Below are 25,489 nucleotides of genomic sequence, written 5' to 3' on the forward strand. Positions count from 1 at the left end.
CGAAAGGAGCCCCTCCGAAAGGGCTGGGACCCTCTAGACTCCTGCCTGCGAAAAGCGAAGGAAGAAACTTCTTCTTACTTGAGTTTCCAAAAGCAAGGGTTCAAGGGCAGGCCCGAACAGCTTCCCTTCTGCCAAGGGGGCTGAAGCCAACTTGGATTTATTTTTAACATCGGCCTGCCAATGCCGAAGCCAAAGTAATCTCCTAGCTGTAACATGGGAGGAGATGGCCCGTGAAGCGAACTTAACCGAATGAAAGGTGGCATCAGCCGCGAACTCCGCCGCTGCTGTGATTTTTGCAATATCCTGATGGGCCCTGGTATTAGTCGGGGATATGCTGCTTGAGCTGCCTGAGCCACTTGATGGAGGAACGGGTGAAAAGGAGGCGGCCGTGGCCGACCTGATGGCCCAGGCATCGGACTGGTGAGCTCGCCGAAGAGCCATCTCCGCCCGCTTGTCCTCTGGCTTCAGCGCCTCCAACGCATCCGTAGGGTTGGAAGAGGAGGTCAGCCTCACAATTGGATCGTCTACCTCCGGGGTGTCTAACATAGAAGAGAATGCTGGGTCCAGATTAAACATCCTCTTATCCTGACTAGAGGGGGCGGGTGTAGGACCCACCGAGGCCAACTGCCTCGCAACCAAGTCTGAGAAGATTGGGGGCCGGAATAACTTCTGCTTCCACAATCGGTTGCCTGAACATGAGGTCATCTGGATCCTCCGAAGTCGATGGCGGTGGATCAGAAGGAGATTGAGAGGCCAGGCCTGAGCTATTCTTAGCCTTAAATAATAAGGACTTAAATAACTGGGGTTTAAAGAGGCCCACAACCGTCGGTTGTTCGGGAGAAATGCCCTCGTCCTCTGACATTTCCCCCTCCATAGGGTCCCGAGAAGGAAATCAGAATACTGCGAGGACCCCCTCTCAGAGCCTTCCTCCTCCCGAAGGGCTCAAAGCCCATTTCCTCCTGTTCCTGCGAGACCTCCTGAGGCTCCTCCCCTCCTGGGGATGGGGCATCCGTATGAGAAGGTACCTGACCCTGCTGGGGCGCCTGCCCGGAGAGAGATCGACCAGATAAAGATTCAACGTCGGAAGTCCTCCCTCGAGAACCAGGTCTGGATAGCTGCTGCATTCCATCAGCTATACCCTGACGGATAGCAAATTGCATCCATTCCCTGATACTATCAGGGATGATGGTTGACGACGGCTCCTCAGGCGAAGACCTGCAGCGGTTGGCGTGAAGGTCGCCTCTGGAGTACGGGATGGCTGGCGGCTCCGGGTGGATGTACTGCACCTGGAGGGGAAGAACGACTCGGCAGGGGAGGGGATGGGCAGAGGTAGAAGGTGGGGTAGTTATAGTGTGCAGTTCTTTAGATCGTTTACTGAACTCCTTTTCCAGAGCTTTGTGACGCCTTAAGGCGTCCTTTTGAGAAGCACTGGAGGAGTCCTTGTCCCTCTTACGAGATAGTGCGTCTTGATTTGGCCTTCAGGGAAGAGCCAGTTGGATTGTTCTCTGCCATGGTATCAAGGAAAAAAACCTTACAACAAATATGGCGGTTGGCACGCCTAGGAGTTCGGCTTACAAACGCAAACCGGTTTTCCCAAATCAGATCACGTCCCCCTTTGAATAAAAAATTTTTTTATTATTTTTTATTTTTTATTTTATTTATTTATTTATTTATTTGAATTTGTTTTTTAAAACACCAAGTACTAAAAAACACAAGGAGAAAACTATCCAAAAATATCTACACAAAAGCTTGCTGGAATATATTATAAAATAACTAATAATAATAATTTCTTTTCTCCTTTTTTTTTTTTTTTTTTAAGGGCGGGGCCCAAGGACAGGGCCAAATAGGCACAAGGAGAAAATAATAATAAAAATTATTAAATACAAATCCAAATGAGCCGAATGAACGCAGAGGCCAAAAAATAAGGGAAGCAAAATAAGTATAATAGGTAGGCCTCTTTAGGCAGCCTCCCAACACAATGGGAAGTACGTGCCCGCGCCTCTGAACAAGCTGATTGATACAGACAGAAAAAGCCAACAAGAAAAAAACCTCTAAAGGAACGACAGCAGGGCCGGAACCACAGTGTCCTCCAATAAAAAAAGGGGCTCCACGCGGCCTGACGGTCCCGCTTAGGGCCTCAATCCACACAGCTTAAATCCAAAAACAAAAATTACACACAGCCAGGAAAAAATATTATTTAAAATAAAACAAAATGGCGCCGGCCACGAGGCGGTTCCAAAATGGCCGCCCGGCACGACGCGAGGCAATCAGAGGCGCACCAGCCCTATTCGCTTACCAGGCAATCAGGAACAACGAAAAGCCAGGGCTGGGAGAGGAAGCGTTGCTTCCTCTAAAGCGTTCTAGGGGGGGAATGATAATAGTGCAATAAATCAAGGCACGGAGACAAGCGGCTGGATAAAGGCACGCTCGGAAATGCAGAGAAAGAGAAGAGGGGTGGGGGGCGAAGTAAAGCTCCGAGCCCTTAAACCCCTTCCTACAGGCAAAAAAACGCCTCACCAATTAAATTTAAGAGCACACTATCAACGCAGGGACAAGGAGGAAAGGAATAAAGGCAAACCTGAACACTTAGAAGCAAAAACTCTGAAAAACGGCCAAGGAACAAGAGATCGCTGCCTGCTTTCTCGAAGGCTGAGTGAAAACGGGGAGAACGCATGGAGGAGCCACGTGGAGGAAGGAGGAGCGTTCTTCAATTATAACTCAGCCTGTGAGAAGGAAGGACTGAAGCACCTCCCACTCACTCTCTGGATGCTCGCAGCAGTTCTACGGAGAATAGTTTATCCACTATGGAAGCGGAATTCTCATGTTTATCTTTAATATCACAGAGTTGATATATTATAAACAATTGTTGAAGGATATTGGAATTACTGTAGGTGATCTGTTTATTGATTATGAAGACAATCAATCTGCAATTAGTATGGCTACTAATTTAGCTGTTAAAACATGGTCTAAACATACTGATTTGAGATATGTGAATGTTGGACAGTGTATAAAAATAAATTAATTCAATTAGAATACTGCATGACTGAACATAATATTGCAGATCATTTCCCGAAAGCTCAAGATGCAATTAAGCATAAAGAGTGTTGTGAGAATTATGGTTTAAAGATGTAATGTATTAAATATTGACCACCCCAAAGGGGAGAATGTTAGGAATCTGTCCACCGATTAGTTGGGTTGGCAATATATAAACCAACGGTGTATGTTTGTAGCTTTAAGACAAAGTCACTGTATTGATTTGTACTATATTCTGATTGGTTAGTTGTGTTGCGAATTGCCATAAGAGGGAGCTAGAGATCATGGCTTGCTCTCTCTGACATTCTGTATCTCTGACATTCTGTTGCTATCTAAGGTTTTATTTATGCTGTTTATACTTTGATATCTTTGTTTACTGTAAATAACAAAGGCAACCAGTAAGAAGACTTTGTAATTGGATATTCTTTGGAATGTTAAACGTATATGACCTGGACCATTTATTGGACTGTGCTATTTCTTAAAGTAAACTTTAACTCAATTTAGTATATCTGTGTGCGGCTGAATAATTATTCATAACTATTCTCATAAACGTTTCCATGTGCATATTCTTGTTACTCAAGGGTTATTCTGTACATATCGTAACAGTGCCTGCAAAAGTTGTTCTCTGATTTATGCTCCTTCTAGGCAAATCTCTATTTCATCACTTGGCTACTGCAGGCAGCAGTAAAAATTCCGTCATCTGAGTCACCGCGCTGATGCACTCCAATCTCAGGTTTAGCTTCTATTAGCATTAATATCTCAACAGCATGTTTCTAACCCTTGCCTGACATTCAGAAGGTCACTAGTTAAAATCTTGGCAATTTTTTGTTACTATCTTTTTTTTTAAACTACCCACAGCTGAGTATCTTTTAGTTTGAAAAATAAGCTCATTGATGCACTGGAGCTTTCTCCTTTATTTCCAGCTCTCACTTTTATGAAAAAATAAAAAATAAATGTGCACTGGAGAGAAGAGATGAGGGATGCAACTATTTCCAAAATTTGTCATTGTAGCATTAGCCACTTCAAAATCAAAAAGTAAATTTATAAAGTTCATCTTCACTCTTCATGCTATTATCACACACATCTTAACTACTGCCTCAACCACAGGATGAGTAGCATACCTATAAACTAATAAAACACATCACACATTTCTATTTTCCAAGCATACTCTATAGACTACATGGGGCCTAAATGCATTTTTCAAAATAAAGATTATAGAGTAATTTAGTGTTTTATTTTGCAACTTGACTATTATTTTTCCAATTAAAATAATCTATAAAATTACGCACATAATCTGGCGTGGAGCATGAGCAGAACATAAGCAGTTCCCTGCAAGATTGGACCCATAGGCAGTCTAGTCCAGCAGTCTGTTCTCATAGTGGTCAACCAACTGCTCAAGGAAGTCTACTGATTTCCTAACATACCGTATGTCCTTTGAGGCAGTTGCACTATGATGAAGACCAGCGGTACTCAAACTGGATTTCGTGGGCCAGATCAGCATTGTAGCTCTCCCCCATGGGCTAGGAGAAAAGCTGGGTAGGGCAGGACAGATGCCTCCTGCAGCACCCTTCTGGCCAAAATGAGGGGTCCACGCACGGCCACTCTGTGCCTTGTTTTCACCCTCGTTCCATGGTCTCCTGCTGGCTGTTTTGGGGCTGTTTTTCAGGGTTTGGGGCCATTTGGGGGGCTTTTTAAGGTCGTTTTGGGGGTGTTTTGGGATCTATTCAATTTAATACACATGTACATATACAGAGGTGGGCGGCTGGGGGTTCTCTGGGGTTTGGGAGAGAACCTAGCTAAGATTTTGTGCAGTTTGAAGAACCCCCAAATGCCACCCCTGGCTGGCCCACCCACCCCTCCCTTCCCAGGAGTCCCCACACAGCCCATTTTGGATGCAGGTAAGTGTAGCACCGAGGTTTGGGGAGGGTGAAAAACAGGCCTCCTGGAACTTTGGAAAGTCTGGAAATGGGCCCATTTTTGGCTTCCAGAGTCTCCGGAGCCAGGGAGGCCATTTTCACACTCCCAGAGGCTTGAGGAAAGCCTCCGAAGTGTAGGGAGGGCAAAAACGCCCCCTCCCCCGGCTGTGGTGCAGGAGGCTGACTAGGCCACACCCACCCAGCAATCGGGCAGAGAACTTTTGCTACAATTTTTGAAGCCCACCCCTGTACACATACATACATATATGTCTTCTCTTGTCTATATAATAGTAAAAAATCATGAATTTCATTGTTCATGTATACAAAAAAATCAATATAAAAATATTCTTTTAAGGCTGATTTTTATATTAAACTCTGCACCAAGCTACATAAGCCGAGATAAGGACAAGTTTTTTTTCTGAAGCAGAAGTGGATAACTACATGGCTTACTGAGAACTCAATTTCTTATTAAATTCTGAAAGGTTAAGATTTTAATAGCCCTAAAGAAAGCCAGAGCAACATTTTTAACTGCATGAAGTTGTTAACCTCTTGATAAGGCATTTATGGTATATCTATTTATACCAGCAAAAGGAACAATTTCAGTAATTTATTTCCATGTTTCTCCTTCTTTTATAACACCATGGAAATTGAATATCAAAACTTGGATTGGGTAGAGGAATCAGAGAAAAAGTGTTTTTGTATATAAGTGTACCCAATATTTAATTTAACTCTTAAGAATTCTGGAGACGTTTATTCATAATAAAAATCCCCTCTGGAGAATTAGTTGGAATCGACTCCAATATGACCAAAGTGTTTTATAGATTATTAAATTTCCTGAACTAGCAGTCTCTTAAGAGCAAAAAAAAATTTTCTCAAAATAGCCAAATCCCACTCTCCTCCATGGACAAGTCTAAAGCTGATCTGAAGTGAAGTTAAGCTGACAGGTATGAAGATCAAAGAGTGAGGCAGCCACTACAGAGCCTGGCTCACCAGCAAGAGGCCACAAATAGGCTGCCATTGTCCAGGATGCCATATCTCTATCCCTGGGGAGCTCAGCTGAGTTCCAGCCTGGCAATCTGCCACCCATTTAAAAAGAGAGATGAGGGGCTACATTTGGCCCTCAGACCTGCTCTAGAGCAAGTATTTCTAGTTGTTCAAAATCAAAAGAACACATTGCTTCCTATTTATGAGTGGTTGTTGCTGAACAGTAGTTACATCAATTTATTCAATGTTATGATGGCATTGTTATGATGGCATTATGACAAGTCCTCAAAGTTACAGCCATAGCAGCATCTTCACTGTCACATGATCAAAATTTTGGCCCTTGGCAATCAACCCGCATTTACTGTATGACCACTCTGGTGTCCTGCAGACAAATTCTCCTTCTCTGTGAGACCTGCCTCTGCTCATCTCTGCCCTTGTGGACATCCTGAATAACCAGCCAGGGGTCCTACTGATAACCTGTCCCACAAGAAGGGCTTATTGCAGACCTGCTTCAGACCCTCCTGCCCCTGAATGCAAAAGTCCAGGGGAGACCCTTTGTCTGCAGCAGTTTCTACCAAGACCTGCCACCAACATCCATGGTGGCAGGTCTATCTTCCATGGCTCTCTGCTTGCTTTCAAAGACAAAAAAAGCAGCTGAGGACAGTGGCAGGCACCATACTGTAGCAGTAGAATCCGTGGTGGTATTCTACCGGTTCAGCCTGGTTCAGGCGAACCGGTATTTCTTTCTTTTTTTTTTCCTCCCAATAATAAGCTGTGCTGGGATACCTTTGCTGTCTTATTGCTTTGCCCAGGAGGCTTCCCTGAGGCCCAGGAGGCAAAAAAAAAAAAAAAATGGAGCGTGGGGGATCTGTGTGTCCTCTGCACTCTGTTTTTGGTCTCCTGGGCCTCAGGGAAGCCTCCTGGGAGCAGAAATGGTCTCCTAGGAGGCTTCCTTGAGGCCCAGGAGGCAAAAAATGGCTACCTGTATGACGCTGCAATTTGCATGTATCTCCCAAGTACTGATCATGCAGCCAAAGTGGATCAAAATTGTAATAATTTTGGAAAAAGTAGAGCTGAAAGGCAAACAATTCCTTTAAGTCTTACAGAGACCTCAGAAACTCCTTTCATCCTGCAAAAAAATAAAAAATTAATCCCACTTCTGGGAGGTTTTAAAGTATAAATTGGATGTCTGAATTCTCTTCAAGGATTATGGCATTTATTTTGCCCCTTAACCCTTACAAAGAATCTTACTGGTTTTCACTGTTATACATAATTTCATATCACCTTCCTTCAGTCTGAAGCTCCAGAATTGGCAGAAATCACAGGTCTGATTGTTAGGGACTCCTATTCTAAGTGATCTGCAACAATTGTGATCAACAAATATACTGCTGTTCTTTACAGCTTCACTTTTCTTTCGTAAGTTTTATTTTTACAATGAGGAAATAATCATTTTTGAAGTAAAAAAACAAAAGAGGTCAGAATAGTAAATAAGAGATTTATTTTATGTCTTCATATTTCTCATTAAATTTCTATGGTAAATATCTCAACCTTAAAGGTCACCATTATCCCAAGGTCATCCAGGACACTTCACTGAGAGTTGATCCAATTTCAAAACTCCATTTTCTAAAACATATAAAATGCAGATTGAAAAATAATCTCTTTTGACCTCATATTAAAACACCTGCCGATATACATGCATATTTCATTTTACACTAAGAATTCTTATGATGTGACAGTGACTCATCTTCTACATCTACATCCTACTCAGTCATATGTAACAATTTATTCTCATTAAGTCACTTCTTACCTAGCAGCTATCAGTAACACTTGTTTAATATTTTTGTCCTACTAAATACTGACTCAATATGCTCTTTACGGAAATAAATTTCCCTTTGCTAGTTTTCCTGGTGACAATATGGGGGATAGTTGATACATTTAAATTTGATTTTGTTAAACTTGACAATCTTTGTCAGCAGTATCAAAAATACAAAAATATTAGATATGGTACAATTTAAATCTATTTACAGATTCTTAGGTCATGGCCTCAATGATTTTTTTGACATATTCAACCTACCAGGGTATCAGAAATACAATGTGAAAGTAGTTGGAAAAAAGTCAGATAATGAAATCATTATGGTGCAATAGATACGTCGTGAGTGTGTGTATACATACACACACGCACACATGCATACATACCTATGACATATGTACTAAACTTTGATATACTGTAGTGTTTCCCAGAAAAGGGAAGATGTGATTCTAGGTCTTTAGGAAATGTTCAAATCCTTTTGTACATAATATTATAAAATTACTTCAGCTTCATTTTCTTCCCATCTGTCCAAACTTAGCCTCTGTTGACTAATTATGGATAAGAACATTTCATTTATACTTTCATTCATGTGAGCCAACACATTCAAATGCCCTTAGATTGAAGATGTTTCTAATATTTATTTTTTGCATTCTTTCAGATTAAAGTGGTATGTGTTTTAAGTCTAGGTAGGCAAATGTTTTAGGAAACAAATATATTTTATTAAGTTTTCTTTCTAAATAATAAAGAACCCGCTTATCTTCATTAATTTGCTATTTAATTATATGTTTACTATGCATGGTGGTTGATACTATGTTTATCTACTTAATAGCTGATGTTAACTCATAATTTTCACTTTCCATTTTTATTCCAAAATGAGCTCTTCTAAGTCTTAATTACTGACCCTGTCTTTGAAACATGGAAGGAGGACGACTCCGGAAATTATACATCTGCAAACCTGATACCAACACTGGGAAAAATTTGTCAGAATATCCTTAACTATTTTTTAACTATTTTCCTAGCCTTACAGATTGGAGGAAAGTCATGAGGAGGTCCCTGGAATAGTTCAACTGTTGGGTGTCTAGGATATAAATGACTATCTCTTTCATTAGCAGTTGTAAGTCTAGAAAAAGGCCCAAGTTGCACAGTATCTGCACTGAAGACCAAGGGTTAAAAAAAAAAATCCCATCTCACCCAGTCTTTTCCTCATCATCCATAACCAAGCAGCCTCCAAGTATTGGGTCTAGGCATTAACAGTGTCACCGGGGCAGCCTGGATTAAGATTTACCACTGAATCTTCCGGTTTGCAAAGCTTCGGCGGCAGCAGGAATCCGCGATCGTGCGCGGTTTCTGCTGCGCTCGCCGCTGGAGTGCCCCCGATCCAGCCGGATTTGGGGGCTAATAGTTATCCCATAGAGATAACTGAAGATAGGGGAGATCCAGCAGGGGTCTGGGGGAATCACAACCCCCCTCCTCAGCTGGCTCAACTCCCTTTTCCGAAGGCGGTGGAGCGGCGGTCAGCAATGGCCGCCACAAAGAAGCTTTGCATCCGGACAAGAATGTGCAGGAGGAAGCTGAAAAAGTGAAAGTTCTGGCTGACCGCGATAATAAGTAGCATTTAAATACCCTGGAATTTAAATTTTGTTAAAGATACATCGTTCCCGAAGAAGATTGGGAAAAGCAGCGGATGAAAGTTAAAAGGGAAAGTTTGTTTTTTCTCACTCTCCTTCCTTACGGTGATAGCAGATGGAAATCGGAAAAACCCGTTCTGGCACTAGCAGGTAATTAAATCTGAAAGTTAAAGCCAAGGGGACATGAAAGATTTCTGAGCATTGAAAAAGAAAAATTACTCTTTGCTATAAGTGGGAAGGGAGAGGAAAAGAATTAACATTAAGATTCTTGCTGGAGGAGGCTGCTTGGAACTTATAACATTAGAGTTAAAATGTAACAAGACTTCTAAAAGATACATTTTGGAACTTTGCAATTGAACTGTACCCCAGGAAGAGAAAGTATAAAAAGAAGAAAGTGCTAAATGAAACAGACTGTGTGTATTTGGATTGCTTGGTGATTTTGGGACCTTTGGAAATTATTATTTGAAAGACTAAAAACTTTTGGGCTGTTTTAAAAACCTTTTTCACTATGGCATTACTTGTTGATGAATTGAAAATGGAATTTAAAAAGCTAAAAGAAGAGGAACAAGAAGGGAAGGGCTCTTCTGGATCTGTTTTTCATTTTTTAGAAATGGCGATTTCTACCTATCAGCAATTACAAGAACAAGAAGAGTGGGATGAAGAAGAAGAAGCCATATTTAATGAACAAACAACTTTAATTGGGGAAGAAAGGGGAAAGAGGGGAAAGAGAATGGAGAATTTAAGACTTAAAAAAACAACCAAAAAAGGGAAAAATAAGGTGAAAAATCAATATAATGTCAGAAAGCAACAGAAAAGAGGAATACAGAAGAGGGTGGAGATTAAGAGGGTGAAGATCAAGAGACTGGGGAGGGGGGTAAAAAGGTTAGATTGGAGAAGAAAGGAGGGGGGGAAAGGAAGAGAAGTTACAAAGGTTTGAAACAAGATGTAAAGAAACAGGATTTATTCAGAGATAATGGGTAAAAATATAATTTTAAAAGAGATTCTGCAAAGTACATAAGACTGTATTGTTGTATTTGTATTTGAAATAATGTTAGAAAACTGGAATACTATATGATTATAAAATGGGATAAAATATTAAAAGGAATGTGTAAAATGCTTAAGATTTAATGATAGAGTTTAATTTGCTGTGGATTATTGTTTTAATTATATTATAAACTTATTATTTTCTTATTTTAAAATATAGTACGTAGCTTTAGAATGTACTAAGCAGAATCAGAATGAAAACTATATATTATTTTAAGTGTTAAATTTAGGGGAAAGATATAAAGGCATCATACTTCAATCAGTGATTACAGGAGAAATTTTGTGTTAATGAGAAAAGATAATAGATAATTGAAACAGAACAGACAAATGATACAAGTATAATGATTTAAATTGAGATGAAATAAATAAGATAGAATTAAGAGAGTGAAAAGAGGGAAGAAGCTATATAGAAAATGTAGAATGATAAATAAGATATGAAATGGTATATAATGTGAGCATGAATTTGATTTATGTCTATATAAAAAAGATGTAACCCGGGATTAGTCCGCTTTCTAAAAAGTTTTATGTTTTTATGTTTTGTGTTTTGTTTGTGTATGTTTGTTTATTGAAAAATAAAAAATTTATTAAAAAAAAAGATTTACCACTGAATATGTTCTGCATATTAATGACTAAATTGACAGATGACTTCATCCAGTGATTCCAAACAGATGTTAAACATATTAATAACCTAAATAAATGATTAATAAATCATTATTGTTATGGTTTGTCACACAGTCAACCAGGTGAATAGACTGTATTTGTATTCACTTACTGAAGAATTTGGTATAGGCAGATGTTCATGTCTGATGGTATTAATTCCTAATTGATTAGGATGTATGTTGTTCCAAGTAAAGTTGCCTTTTCCAATTGACTGATAGTGATTTTGTCACTAGTATTGAAGTGGTTTTCCAAATGCTTTGGGATTGCACCCAAGGTGCCTATTATTGATGGTACCATATTTGATTTCTTTTATCTTAGTTAATTTATTTCAGTTTGCAGTTCTTTGTCATCTATTCTGCTATCTCCACATGCACTATCCAGATTTTTTTTGGTCTTTCCTATTGACAAATATATTATGTGGCAGAGGCTTGTTTGTTTGAATTCTAGCATCTCAGAACATTTTAGCCTTTTCATTTTCATTTTCTATTACTTTGTCTATGTTGTGATTCCATCAGTTGTTGCTTGTAGACAAATGGTATTTCTTGCAGATATTCTAATGCACCATTGCTGCTACTTTGTCATGCTGTTGTTTGTAGTCAATCTATGTAAACTTGCAGCAGCTAGCTGGGTAGTTCACTGTTTCTTCAGTTTCTTTGCAGAGTTAGCATTTGTTATCTGTTTCTGTCTTTTCTATTCTGGCTTTGTATGCATTTGTTCTTAAGGCTTGGCCTTGTGGACAAGCACGCACACGCAGCTCCATTTGCACAAGCGGCAGGCACATGCACCCACCACTCGTGCACCACTCGTGCACCACTCGTGCAAACACACGTTTGGTCACTGCTCACTCAAATGGGGATGTATACATGCGTTCACCCACCAGTTAGCAGACTGGTTATGAATGGCTCAAAACTCAGTAGTAGGCCATTGCCTGCAGACTGGGAGGCCCTGATTTAAATGATTGATAAAAATGTTTAGAAACATTGTTTAAAATTAATGTTACAAGGAATATTTTTTGTATTAGAGCTGAATACTGTCAGTAAGATTTATCTTATATATACAAGCTTAGTACATGTGCATTTTCTGCAATATAGATCCTCTTTACTGCAGAGACACCTCTAAATTAGGAGCAGATTAGCATATTTTTTTTGTTTGCACAGCACCTTATGTTTTCTTCAATAGAAGATCCTTTTAAGTTATGATTTGAACAACTGTTGTTTTTATGTCCTTTGCCAATAAATAACTCCTTGTGAATACTTAAAGCCCCAAAGGGATTTCATTTAATTTTGTCTTTTTATATTTTTAAAGTAAAAATTGATTTTATTTATGTCTTGTGAGATTAATCAAGCTCCCCAAAGGGAGGAGGAAAATAGTTGATTTCTCTAGCTACACAGTCAAATTTACAGAACCGAGAAATTGTACTACAGAATTTATTTCTTTTTTTTTTCTATTAATTTGCCAAAAAGTAACACAGGGTGCAAGAGCCCGAAATCTCTCATATAGCTGGGCTAGGGAAAAGATGTCTGGTGTGACACTCAAGAATATAGATAGCAAGAAATTTTAGGCTACTAACCTCAAAAGCTTATGATACACAATTCAATTAACATATTAATAATTAAAATGTGTGAGGTTAATTTTGCAAATAACATAAATAACATAGCTTGGGAATTTTACTTATTATGTCTTACATACATTTTATAAGCCTATAGTTGAATGTTTTTTTAAAATCAATTTAAACTCACCTGACTTTTAAGATTTCATCTGTTCAGGTTTCATTTTCTAAGAACATCAGTATTTGATATAGAATACTGAGCCAGTGGGATAAGGGAAGAAATTAATGTTTCTGCATGGGACAGCACAACATTTATTTACTTATACTATTTAACAGATAATAGATCATCAGAGTTGGAAGGTACAGATACAGATAATCAGAGTTGGAAGGGACCTTATAGGTCATCTAGTCCAACCCCCCGCCCAAGCGGGAGACCCTACACCATTTCTGACAAATGGCAGTCCTATTTCTTCTTGGAGGTCTCAAGTGATGGCGCTCCCACAACTTCTGAGGGCAAGCTGTTCCATTGGTTGATTGTTCTCACTGTCAGAAAGTTTCTCCTTATTTCCACGTTAAATCTCTCCTTGTTCAATTTCCATCCATTATTCCTTGTCTGGCCTATAGACGCTTTAGAAAATAGCTTGACCCCTTCCTCTCTGTGGCAGCCCCTTAAATATTGGAAGACTGCTATCATATCTCCGCTGGTCTTTCTCTTCACTAGACTAGCCATGCCCAGTTCCTGTAACGTTCTTCATATTTTTTAGTCTCCAGTCCCCTAATCATCCTGGTTACTCTTCTCTGTACTTTTTCTAGAGTCTCAACATCTTTTTATAGTGTGGTGAGTAAAACTGGATGCAGTACTCTAGGTGTGGTCTTACTAAGGCTTTATAGAGTGGTATTAGTACCTCACTTGATCTTGATTGTATCCCTCTGTTAATGCAACTTAATGCATTAGCTTTTTTGGCTGCTGCTGCATACTGCTGGCTCATATTTAGCTGGATATAAAGAATAGAATATTTATTTATTCATTTATTAAACAAATTTATTTAGCTGTCCAACTCAAACAGTGAAATTCGATTCTGCAACCAAGATTACCAATTTATGAAATAGAGCAGAGAAAAAAATGCCCTTGTATTACAAACTGTAATGAAAAAGGAAAACATAAAATATATTTTAAAAATCAATATAATCAAATATGAAGAGAACCTTAGTCCCAGAAAGATTACATTTCAAGCAATAAATGTTGTTACAGCATTCTGTTACTTTGCCAATTTTATTAAATTTGATTAATATAAAAAGTACACTGGCCATCTAATCATAAATAGCCAACACAATTATATAAAACCAAGAATAATTTACTCAACTTCTATTAAATGCATAATTCAGGATAATAAATGTCAGTTCAGAATATTTGCTGCTATGTCAAGTCACAAATTGCATTTTAGAATTTTTATGAACTAGAAACACTAGTTCTATAAACTCTGTGCACTTAATGAAAAAGAAAGCTGAAATATTGCACTTAATATTGCACTATTGCACAAAAGCTGAAATATTGCATCAAGTAAATTAATTTTTATAATCATTCTAATGAATATACACATACAAAATAACTTCGCTGCAAGTGAAAGGCAGGAAGAAGGAAACAAATCAGTGCTGAATTCTATGTGATGTCTCCTCCGTTTTTATTTCAGTTGTTTTGAAAAAATTCTCCACACTTGAAAGAGATATTAGATTTCAAGGGGAGTTTGGGAGAAAAAACTTAAATTGAATCCATGGCATTTGAAATCATTAGATACCATAGAATTATCTTCTAAATCACATTTGTTTTTTAATATTTTACATAGAAATGCTGAAAAAAGGTCATCTGAATATGTGGAACTAGGCTATCAATAACATTCCTAGGTTTTTGTTTTTTTTTTAAAAAAATGGTTCATTGCAGTCAGCCAGATGGATCTGGCATTTGGCAAAGACCTGGGATAGGCAAATGTGGAAATTAAATGGTGCTAAAGTTATTGTTGCAGGTTTTCAGAGTAAAGCTGCCTTTTGCAATTGATTGATACTAATTTTTGTCAATTCCAATGGTGTCCAAATGGTGCTTCAGTTGTTTTGGTATTGTACCCAAGGCATCTATTACTTTTGGTACTACTTTTGCTTTCCTTTGTCACAGTAATTTTATTTTTATTTGCAGGTCATTCTATTTTGTTATCTCCACCAGTTCTCTTTCTTCTACTTTGATATGTCTAAGTACTGCCTTGTCCACTATTTTTTGTCTTTCTTATCGACAATTGTTAAGTACAGCATGCCACTACTACTACTACTATTATGGATCTCTGTACAGTCAGCCAGATGTTCAGACTGGATTTGGCATTTTTGACTACCTATCGAGTCCTTTCTAAGAACTGGGATAGGCAGATCTGGATTTGGTGGTATTACAGATAATCATTGCAGGATGAAAGTTGTTCTGAATAAAGCCACCTTTTGCAATTGACTGGTGGTGATTTATCAATGCCAATTGCATTCACATGTTGTTCCAGTTGTTTGGGGATTGCACTCAAGGCACCTATTATTATTGAGACCACACCTCTGCTTGCTTCTGCCACAGTCATTCTATTTCTATTTGTCTTTGTATTTTGTGATCTTGTCCAGTTCTTTCTCTTCTATTCTGCTGTCTCCAGGTACTACCATGTCCATTATCCAGACTTTTTTGTCTTTCTAACCCACAACTGACAAGTCTGTATATATGTAGTAGGCATCTGTCTGTTTGAACTCTAAAGTCACAGAGCAATTTAACTTGTTCATTTTCTATAACTTCATATTCCATGACTGATGGTGAATTTGTCAATGCTGATAGTGTTCAAATGGTGTTCCAATTGTTTTGGGATTGCACCCAAGGTGTCTGTGACTATTAGTACTACCTGTGCTTTCACAGTAATTATTTGGAATTGAAGATTAACTGACAGAAAGTCAAAATAGACCCATTTGTTTACTGAGGAAGACTCATTCTGGTCTCCATTTCTTCCAAAAAAAAAGACGTCATATTTTTGTAACAAGAGATCAGTAATCAAGGCCTTCTATCAGTAATCAAGGCTAACCACAAGACTTCTAAAAGTCTTGTGGTTAGCCACAGTTTCTAGCAAAAAAACACATGTTGGTTAAAACTATGATAATTCTATTAATATACTAGGTTGATTTATTTACTGCATTATATGTGATGATACCTCTGAAGACTGCTTAAGTACTTCATTGATTTAAAAATACAGACTTGTAATTCCTCAGATTGGGTTTGTTTCACACACAGTGTTGGTATGCATTTATTAATATTTACAATTGTAAAAGAGAGCAAAGGTAGTACCAATACTAACTTTGGGTGCAATGCCAAAACTACATATTGAAACTCTTTCTCACCTCAACGTCTTCCTGTGCTTAACTAATTGATGGCCATTTTTCTTCACATGCTAGGAAAAGAGCTTTCACTAATAGTAGCATCTGCAGAATTGTATTTTGAGGAAAATAACTTAATATCTATTATGTTGTCATTTGGATAGCAATCAAGATCTTCTCAAATTTTGAATGTTATTTTTTTAATTAAAAATGTATTTCATGAGTTTGTATATGTATGTAGTAGGGAATTTTGTATTGATTTTATTATTTGTTTTATAAACTGCTTAGGGAACCTTTGTAAAACAAAATTTAACAAATATAGAAATGTATAATAAACACATCAGACAGAGCTGAACTCCCATAAAAAATAACACGACACAAAGTTTCATATTTGAAATTATTTCTCAATCAGTGCTTTTATATATATAAAAAAGAATCTAGTATCTTGAGTTATTTATAAAAAAATAATAAAGGCAGGATAAAAATAAATATGTCACTGTATTCAACCATGAGTTACTACCATCAACTAACTCTCCACACAGTACAGGTCCTTTATTATTTGTTAAATAAGGGATACTGTTGCAAAGAGTGCCATCAAGTGTTATTGTTAGGAAGTACTGAATTGTCTCTTTATGTTAATGCCACAGGTTTTGATTAGCATTAAAGGGCTGCTTAAGTTACCCTAATATCGATGAACCAACTTTTTGAACCACTAAATATCAAAAGCTTTCCATTTCGTTCTTGCAGTTTAATATATCATTTAGCAATTGTTTTAGAATGTATCTATATAGACATGAATATGGTGCACACCTAAAGATAGTCCAAGAAATTTTCAGTAACACTTAAAATTCTATAGGACATTTTATCCTTTATCCTTTAAAATAAATAAAAAGGCCTTTCAAACAATATTCTGTTCACTCAAAATACAAGAATATATATATTTGTTGCTACAACTTTAAAAGCACAACTATAATGACGTGGGAAAATACCCGAACAAAGCTGAATACCATACATGTAAGTACCCGTGAAAACTTAAGAAAACACACACACACACACACACACACACACACATATAAAAGCCTACAACTAGAGAATACTTTCTACATATACTAAGGAAAAATGAACTGTGCTCAGTTGTATTTGTTACATATTTCTAGTGTTTTAAATTACGCACATGAACAAAGCACTACAAATTCTCTTATGCTTCCAAAATCTGATTTAGCAGTTGAAGAAATAAAACTTTAAACAAATAAAATTTTTATCAGAAACTGAGCATCTATATCTAAATCCACTATTACTGTGTTACTCACAAAATAAAGCCGTGCCTTATTTTTTTTTGACCCCCGAAAAAATGGCTAGGCCGTCTTTTCGGGTATTTACTTAATTCTCCCCCTTACATCCTCAGGTGGGCAGGCGGCGACAGCTTGGATGTTCGGGAGACCTTCCGCCACCGTTGCTCTCCCTTCTCCCTTGCTGCCGCGGCGTTAGAGCAACGCCGTGGCATTTGGTGCAGCCATGTGCGGCCAGTCAGGGCTCCTCCCTGCAACCGGAGCCCTGAGGAGACACTTGGCTTCAGGCGCTCCTGTCGCTGCCTTCCCTTTGCCTTCGAAGGTAAAGCGAATTATTTTAAAAATGACACCCTACCAACCCCACGTGGGGAGGCGAATCTCCCGGGGCCGCAGCGCAGGATCGGCCCACCTCGGGAGAAGCGCCCAGCCGCCATCCCTGCCTGGTGCCAGGCAGAGCGCGAAGAGCTTCACCTGGGGCACCCAGCGCAGCTGACAGGCGGGCCCTCCTTCCCGGCAGCAGAGCTCTCACCAAGGCAGCGAGCGCCTCCCCGCCGGACCCTCCGCTCATCCCGCCAGGGCCGTGCCAGAGCCGTGAGGGCTGGGCAGAGCTGGGAAAGCGAGCCACTCTGCCCAGCCTGCACGGCTCCTGGCCTGGCAGGATGAGCGGAGAGTCCAGGGAGTCCAGGGAGAAGGAAAAGCAATGGTGGCGGAAGGTCTCCCAATATGAAGTGCCCCACCAATGCAGGCAGCACCATATCCGGGCATGCAACAAAAGTACTTCCTAATGGCAAACCCCCCTGCCATTCCCCCCCCCATTTCACATGTTTAATATGGGCCTTAATTTGGGGGGAGGGGCTTAATTTGATTTTATGCCAATAAAACATGGTGGGGCTTCCTATTGGTGGAGGCCGTATTGTTGGAGAAACACGGTAGTCCTTTGATACTGAAGTTATATGAAGTGGTTTGATCTTTGTTCCTGGACTTTTAAAATATTTTGAAAAACCTATTTTAATCCTCCAATCCAATTGTTGTATTGCATTTCATCTTTCTTCAAAGTATTTCCATTTTTCCTTTGATAGGGCTATGATATTCAAAACTTTGTATAATTCTTTGGACTAAGTTCCAGAAGACAGTGGCCATATTTTCAAAATTACAGGAATAAGAAGAGCATATAGAAGATTGGGTTCCTCCTCAAATTACAGTGTGATATTAAATAGAATGCCATGATACATTTTATTACTTTTATGAATGACTTGGATGAAGAGGAATGCTTGTTAAACTTACAGATTCTACAATCAAAGAAGGATAGCCCTGGAAGAGAAAATGTCAGCATGAAAATGAATTAAATTAGGTAAGAATTTTTATGAAAAAAAATGGGCTAAACCAAACAAAATAAAATTGTACACTTCCATGTGCTTTACTAGAATGTATGTACCTTCAAAAAAAGGCATTGCCTTTTGAGCAAAACTCATCTAAATTACAGCATATTTCATTCAACAGTTATTTCCAATTTTTTGCATAAATTTTGAGCACTGAATGGTTGCTATGGGGAAGAAGTAATTGGAAAATGTGTTCTTGTCAGCGATGTTGCATAGATAGATGATAGATGATGGATGGATGGATGGATGGATGGATGGATGGATGGATGGATGGATGGAAAAATAGACAGATCTGTAATTTTTTTCAGACAGAAACAAGAGGTAATCTATATGTAACTGTTAACTATGTATTTTTTTTAGACATTAGCAGATAAAAAAAATAGTTTTCCAAGTAAGACTACAAGTAATATAGATTTGACCATGCATTATTTTTCAGTGCTCACAGATACAGAAGTATATGAAGGAAACAAATCATTTTATGATAGCCATAGGCAATAAGTTACATAATCATGCATGTAATGCTGATATACACTTATTTCATGCAAACAAAGCAAAATAACTTGATTAAAAATACATAGAAATTAAACTGATGCATGCAAAATGATGTGGATCATTCATTTTACAAATAAATATTGATACTTGTTTTTTCATATATTTCTGAGTAACCCAAAAAAAGATCAATTAGTCTCAACTATAGTGTTTTTCATAAATCCAATGTAAATTTAGTTGAGATTAATTAATTAATCTACAGCCAGATTTATCTAATAAATCTATTCCATAAAGGTTTATGTATATGTTCAAATACAGTTAGGAAGAAAAGCAATCCAACTTATATAACAAAATTCAGCTACTCCTAACAAGGGGAATATTAAAGAGCACTCAATGGACTACTCCAAATTCTATTCGGGTTCAATCCCATGGGATTCAGAAATAGATTTCATTATGCATGTTTTGGTATAAGAATTCAAACCTTTTTTTGTTTCTAGAGAAAGGAAAGCAATGTAATTATGATTTTCAAACTACTACAGCTTGAAAAAAAATGACAGGTGAAATATCATTGTCTTCATCAAAACCTTATCTCTTTTCCTTTAATATTGAGCCTCCCGTGCTTCCCAATCTCTCTTAAATAATTTTCTGATGCTCCAGAACCGGTGGAGGGAGTGGCAAGATTAATATGCCATTCACTTTATTCCTCACACAGAAATGTGCCTAGTTTTACAAAATCACAAGATGTAGTCTATATGCTATCTAATCTCAAGGCTAATTGAAAGTATCCTGACATTGCAGTATTTAAAGCCTTATATATTTCTAAATAAGAACTGTGCTCTATAAGTCATATGGAAACAGATCTGAAAATACCAAAAAGTCTTTCTGTCTTCCTAAATCACTTTATTTGTACTTTGAAAAACTACAAAGTCTACCCTGTTTCTCCAACAATATGGCCTTCCCCCAATAGGAAGTCCCAGCATGTTTTATAGGCATGAAATGAAATTAAGCCCCTCCCCCCAAATTAAGGCCTATATTAAAACATGCAAAATGGGGGGGAATGGTGGGGCGGCTTGCCATTAGGAAGTACTTATGTTGCACACCTGGATATGGTGCTGCCTGCATTGACCCCGATACAAAGTGCCCCACCAGCACCGAGGTCAACATCCAAGCCGTCGCCACCCACCCAAAGATGCAAGGGAGGGGAATTAAGTCACCCCCGAAAAGACAGCCTAGCCATTTTTTCGGGGCTCAAAAAAAAATAAGACCCAGCCTTATTATATGAGAAACACAGTAGTTGTGTCCCAACTTTAAGACATAACTAATAATTTGCCTGCAGGTTGAGTTAACATTCTAGCTTCAGTTTCTGTCAAGCACTATTTTTAAAGCTTATTTTTTTAATGAATTTGAAGCCAAGCTTTCTTTAGAATACATGTTCACACCTATCTGCAGGAAACCCACAAATGTTATTTGCAGTGTGATAAAAAACAGATTGAACCTTTATTAGAAATTCTTACTTCTTGAAATAATTCTTGTAATAATTTTAGATAATTCTTATGTGGAAACTCTTGTGTCCAATGCTCTCAGTCAACAAGTTTCCAAAGTGCCTATAAACCTTGGACAGAATAGTATAATACAGGTATTTATTAAATAGATTTATAGAACCATCTATCTATCAGTGGAACTTTGAGCAGCAAATGAAGATTGAATTTTATTATCACATCTACAATGTGCAAGTCTACATGAATATATGGGAATTCATGGAGGGTTTTCTAGCTGAGAAATTTCCATATGAACAGTCAAAATTCTGGTCCGCTCCATTTGCACTTTTTGCATGGATGCAAACAAAGCAAGCTACCAATCAGAAATTCTTTACTATTGTTAAAGACTATATTTAGAACTATCTGCATATAAAACAGGATCTGCTAATTTGGGAAGAAATCAGAATGGAATGTTACTGTAGCTATACTCAACCTATGGGAAAATATTTACAGTAGTGCAAATCTATATACTTTGAATATAGTACTATACAATTCAGCAGACTTTACCTCCAAGTAACAGCATAGAGATTAAAGCCAGTCTATGTATATAGAGGTAAACTTGGTAACCAGAAATAAACTCTTCTGAATTAAATGGGCCTTGTTCCCATATATTTAAATACAAATTGCAGCAAAATGCCATATAAAGTCAACTGTGATCCAGTCCAGGAAAACATGAATTATTCAAAACCACTGAATGCAGTTTTTAAAAAAATCCATAATACTGCTAATTAATCTACCATTGCAACAAAATATAGAATGCAATGTAGCAGAGTACAAAACAGAATTCAGCAGAAAAATGAGCAAACAGATAAAGCCATATTTTTTTAAAAAAAACCGGTCTAATAAACAAGGCTTTAAAAAAACATGTCTTGCTGGATATGCTGAAGACTCAAATAATAAACCACAGAGAAAGATTCCTGAACATTGTAAGTGGAGCTATTCATCCGAAAACTATACAAACTGTTAACAAACTGTGCAATGAATGAAAAAAATACTAAACTACTGAAGCAAATTTGTTATTGGCAATTCCTGTCCAAAGCTGGCAAAACACGAAACAAAGTTAATTACTCTCAAGTTGTCTTGTTGACAAGTGTTAGCAAATCCATTTTTTCAAACCTTCCCAACTGTATTCAACAAAATAAAGTCACAGTTCATGAAAAGGATTTTTTTAATCAACAGCAGAAAGCATGTGACCCCTAGTGCTCAATCAAGCTAAAGCAAAAAAAGAGATTCTGTCTGTAAACTAGCATTAAAAATGAATTGAAGCAGAGCAACATTTTCCTCCTGTATAACTCATGCTAGCAAAATGGGGTATATAGGGAAGTGAGGATTTTTTTAAAAAGTTTTTTAGAAAATGTACTTGATAATGCAACCTTGTTATTTATCATAAAAATTAAAAAAAAACATCCATGAGGGAACTATTATTCCCTTATAAGTCACTTTTAAAGTTTTAAAATAAAGCAAGCATTTCTTATGCATAGGTGATGCTATGGGCTAAGGACAGTTCTCACTTCTAATTCCTGATAAGATAAAAACACTTGAGAGAATTCTCCCATTCTGTTCTAGGTGAGCTTAAGCTGACAATGCAACAAGAGATGATCAAGGTTCTTTGTGTTGTTACATTCTCCTCTGTACATTATGGTTTCAAGTTAACTAAGTTTCCCTACGCTCTGGCCATTATTTACAAGAATAAAGATAATGTACCATGCACAGAGTACCACTTCAAATTCATAACCTTCTGACTTCATTGTTTACAACAGGGTAGCATTTCAGCCCCCTGATGGGCTCCAATGATAAAGTCTCCCCAATCTTACACCTTCAATTAAGTAAAATTACTTGCACTATACCATACATTTGATTAAAAGATCTCAACCTCATGGGGCTTTCATGGGATTTATTACTAAGGCATTTAGTGACAAAATGCCATTGTACATTTATAATTGACATCTGCTCACGATATCTGGCATTCTTATATGACTCATACTATACTCTCCCTACTGTACCTTCAAGACAATATATAGCTTTGGTGAATCTGGTTTTTGCAGGTATTTATTCTTACATAATGAAGTAAGGACAAGAGAGGGGGAGAATACAGAAGAAAGCAAGAGCAGATACTGTAATGCTGCATTCAGATGCTGTCTCCAAGATCCACTCTTGCAGTCTTTTCCTTCTTGCTGAACGGAATTAGGTAGCCTTCATTTTCCCTTGGCAATATTAAAAAAGGGAGCTTCGGAAGCCAAAGGGGGGAGGGAGGAGGGGAGAGAGAATTCAAAACGGTTCGCTCGTTTCAAGGCATAACGAACTCATTCGCAGGTCCTCCTGGAAATAAGATCAGGCTAAAGGAAAAGATACCGCGAAGAGAAAACTTGAGCTCATTTAATTTAAAGATGCAGCTTTACAGGGGTTTGCCCTGTACGTGCCGATCGCATAAGGTCAGGAAGGAAAACGTTTCGCTCCCATTCTGAACTCCAGTGACTGAACTGGCAGCCCCCAAATAGCGCGAACAAATTAATTAATTAAAACAAATAATAAATGCGCCCCCTCCCCCAAAAACTTTACTTTCAAAGTTTATGAAGGGGGGAAGAAGAATGTGATAAAACGTACTACCTTCCTCGCCCTAGATTTCCCTCCCTCGACCAATGCAACTCACCCAGAAAAAGCCCCGCAAGGTGCTCACTCCCGCAGGACGCAAAATGAAACCGGGGTTCGGACAGCGCCCCCCCACTAGGGGTCGCCCCTTCGGAAAAAGTTTGCCTTCTCAGCTCTCCTCCGCCTGCCCTTCTGCTCCTTTCCCGCCGCCCACCTGCTCTCCTCCGGCTGGGCTCGCCTGGGTCTTCGTTGCTTTCCCTACGCAAAAGGCAGCGGCTGGTTTATAATCCGGGCGGCTCTTCCTTCCAGCGCCCGCCGTCTCTTCTGGAGCCCTCAAGCAGTGCAGTGCTGGCAGATTAACAAGCGACGCGGACGGGAAGGAAGGCGAGCGGGGGCTGAGGCGGGAGTGCGCAGAGCCAGCTCCTCCAAAACCCGCGAGCTAGAGAGAGCGCGGGCGGGCGAGCAAGCACCTGCTTTCGCGCCGCGCCGGAATTTCTCTCCCACGTTCGCGCGCCCGCCTTCCCAGATGCACCTCGCGCAGCTCCGGCTTTTGTGCTGCGCGCCGCCCGTCTAGCTCGGGTTCTTCTCTTTTCGCGCCGTCTTGCGACCGCCGCCGCCCCTCAACGTGCCTTGCCTCCCCAACCGCCCCCCCTCCACAAGGTGGTGTCACTTGTCGCGAACAAAATTTGACAGAGGAGGAGGAAGCGCGTTACGCGCGTGTGCGTGTAGGTAACCCAACTCCAGACCGTGGCATTTGGGGTAGGTAGGGGAAACAAGGCGCGCGTTCTTCCTTCCCTCTGAAGAGACTAGCCTGGCAGTTCTTCCACGGGCCTTTCTCCGTTGGCTGAATCTTTGTAGTTACTTTAATAAGTGCTAGGCATTTTTCATAGGTTGCATCCTGTCCTTTCTCCCACACAGGCACCTTTCCTTTCTATGCCCTTCTCTTCTGTGGAATACACATACATACTGCACGCACCAGTAACTTTAACAAGCCAAGATGACGTCAAAATGATGGCATATTGCACAACTGATATGACGGTTTGTTGATTAACATGTATCTATTTGCCTCCCTTTTCCCCACCCCTGAACCCTTTGCAAACACGCATAACTGTCACACCATCTCCTTTCAGGGCAAACCATGTTATACATTCTCATTAATTTCAGCATTCCGTTACCTAAGAGATTTTAAATCAGTCCACCAAAATACCTTTTTAAATATTTCCTATCAGCCTAACTACGGTCTGCATGATACTAAAATATGTTCATTTAATTGGAACCAACTTTCACATCTTATTTTCTTACATTAATTTCTCATTCATGGCAATGGAACATTATCGTCTGCATTTTTCCATATAACAATTGTATTCTGCAAATATTTTAACTTATTTCTTTTACTTTTTTCCACAGCTTCCATACCTCTTTATTATTTATTCACAATACAAAAAATCTGTCTCCTATTCAGATTCTCCATCCTTATATTTTTCCTTCAATCATTTTATATTCATTCATTTGCCATATGCTCATATGAAGGTATTTACTTCTTTTAAAAATCTTAATGTTAGACTTTTTTCAAAGCAGATATTAAATAGTCAACTGTTCTTATTTATCCTTGGTTATCTGAATGGCTCAATTACTTTTCCTGTATTATCTTACCTGGTTTGCAATAATCTGTTCATACTATCTACCACAATAATATTTTGTCCCAAATCACATTCAAAATATTGTACATTTTTCCCACATAGTCATTCTGGTTCTTCTGTTATTATTACTTGCATGCAACTGTCACCAACATATGGATTCCTTCTTTCATAAACAAAAACAACAATCTAGATAGGAACAGCTGATGCTCTGTAAAATAAATTTAGTTCTTTCATTTACAATTGAATATACACCTTCACTTCCCCACATGTCTTCCTCTGCTCCGATCCACAAAAATAGATTCAGAATAACAGGAGCTCACCCCATTCAGATCTATGGAAACATTTTCCATTGTTCTAGTTTCATAATCACAACAGCATATCTATTTATCTTTCATTTTCTTTCATTTCTTTCTTTGGCTTCTTACCGTGTACTTCTCTTACATTAAGTATTTTACTCTTCAATTTTCTTATTTATTTATTTAATCCATTCAGTATAACAAAATGCATTTATCAATTATACATTTTTATTTAGCATATTTATATAGCCGCTGTCTCACACA

General features: G+C 38.5%; 1 protein-coding gene across 1 annotated transcript in view; it reads right to left on the minus strand.

Moving 5' to 3' along the window:
* LOC113419540 (contactin-3-like) overlaps positions 1-24,179 on the minus strand; it is a 210,520-nt gene extending 186,341 nt beyond the window's left edge. Inside the window, exon 1 of the mRNA XM_087954589.1 lies at positions 23,351-24,179. The gene's annotated coding sequence lies outside the window, so the exon portion shown is untranslated. The remainder of the gene's footprint in view (positions 1-23,350) is intronic.
* Between the last annotated feature and the right edge of the window lie 1,310 nt (positions 24,180-25,489).

Source organism: Notechis scutatus, chromosome 2 (assembly GCF_049901735.1).
Source record: "Notechis scutatus isolate UNSWTSFEM ecotype Mainland chromosome 2, rNotScu1.2, whole genome shotgun sequence".
Taxonomy (NCBI): Eukaryota; Metazoa; Chordata; class Lepidosauria; order Squamata; family Elapidae; genus Notechis; species Notechis scutatus.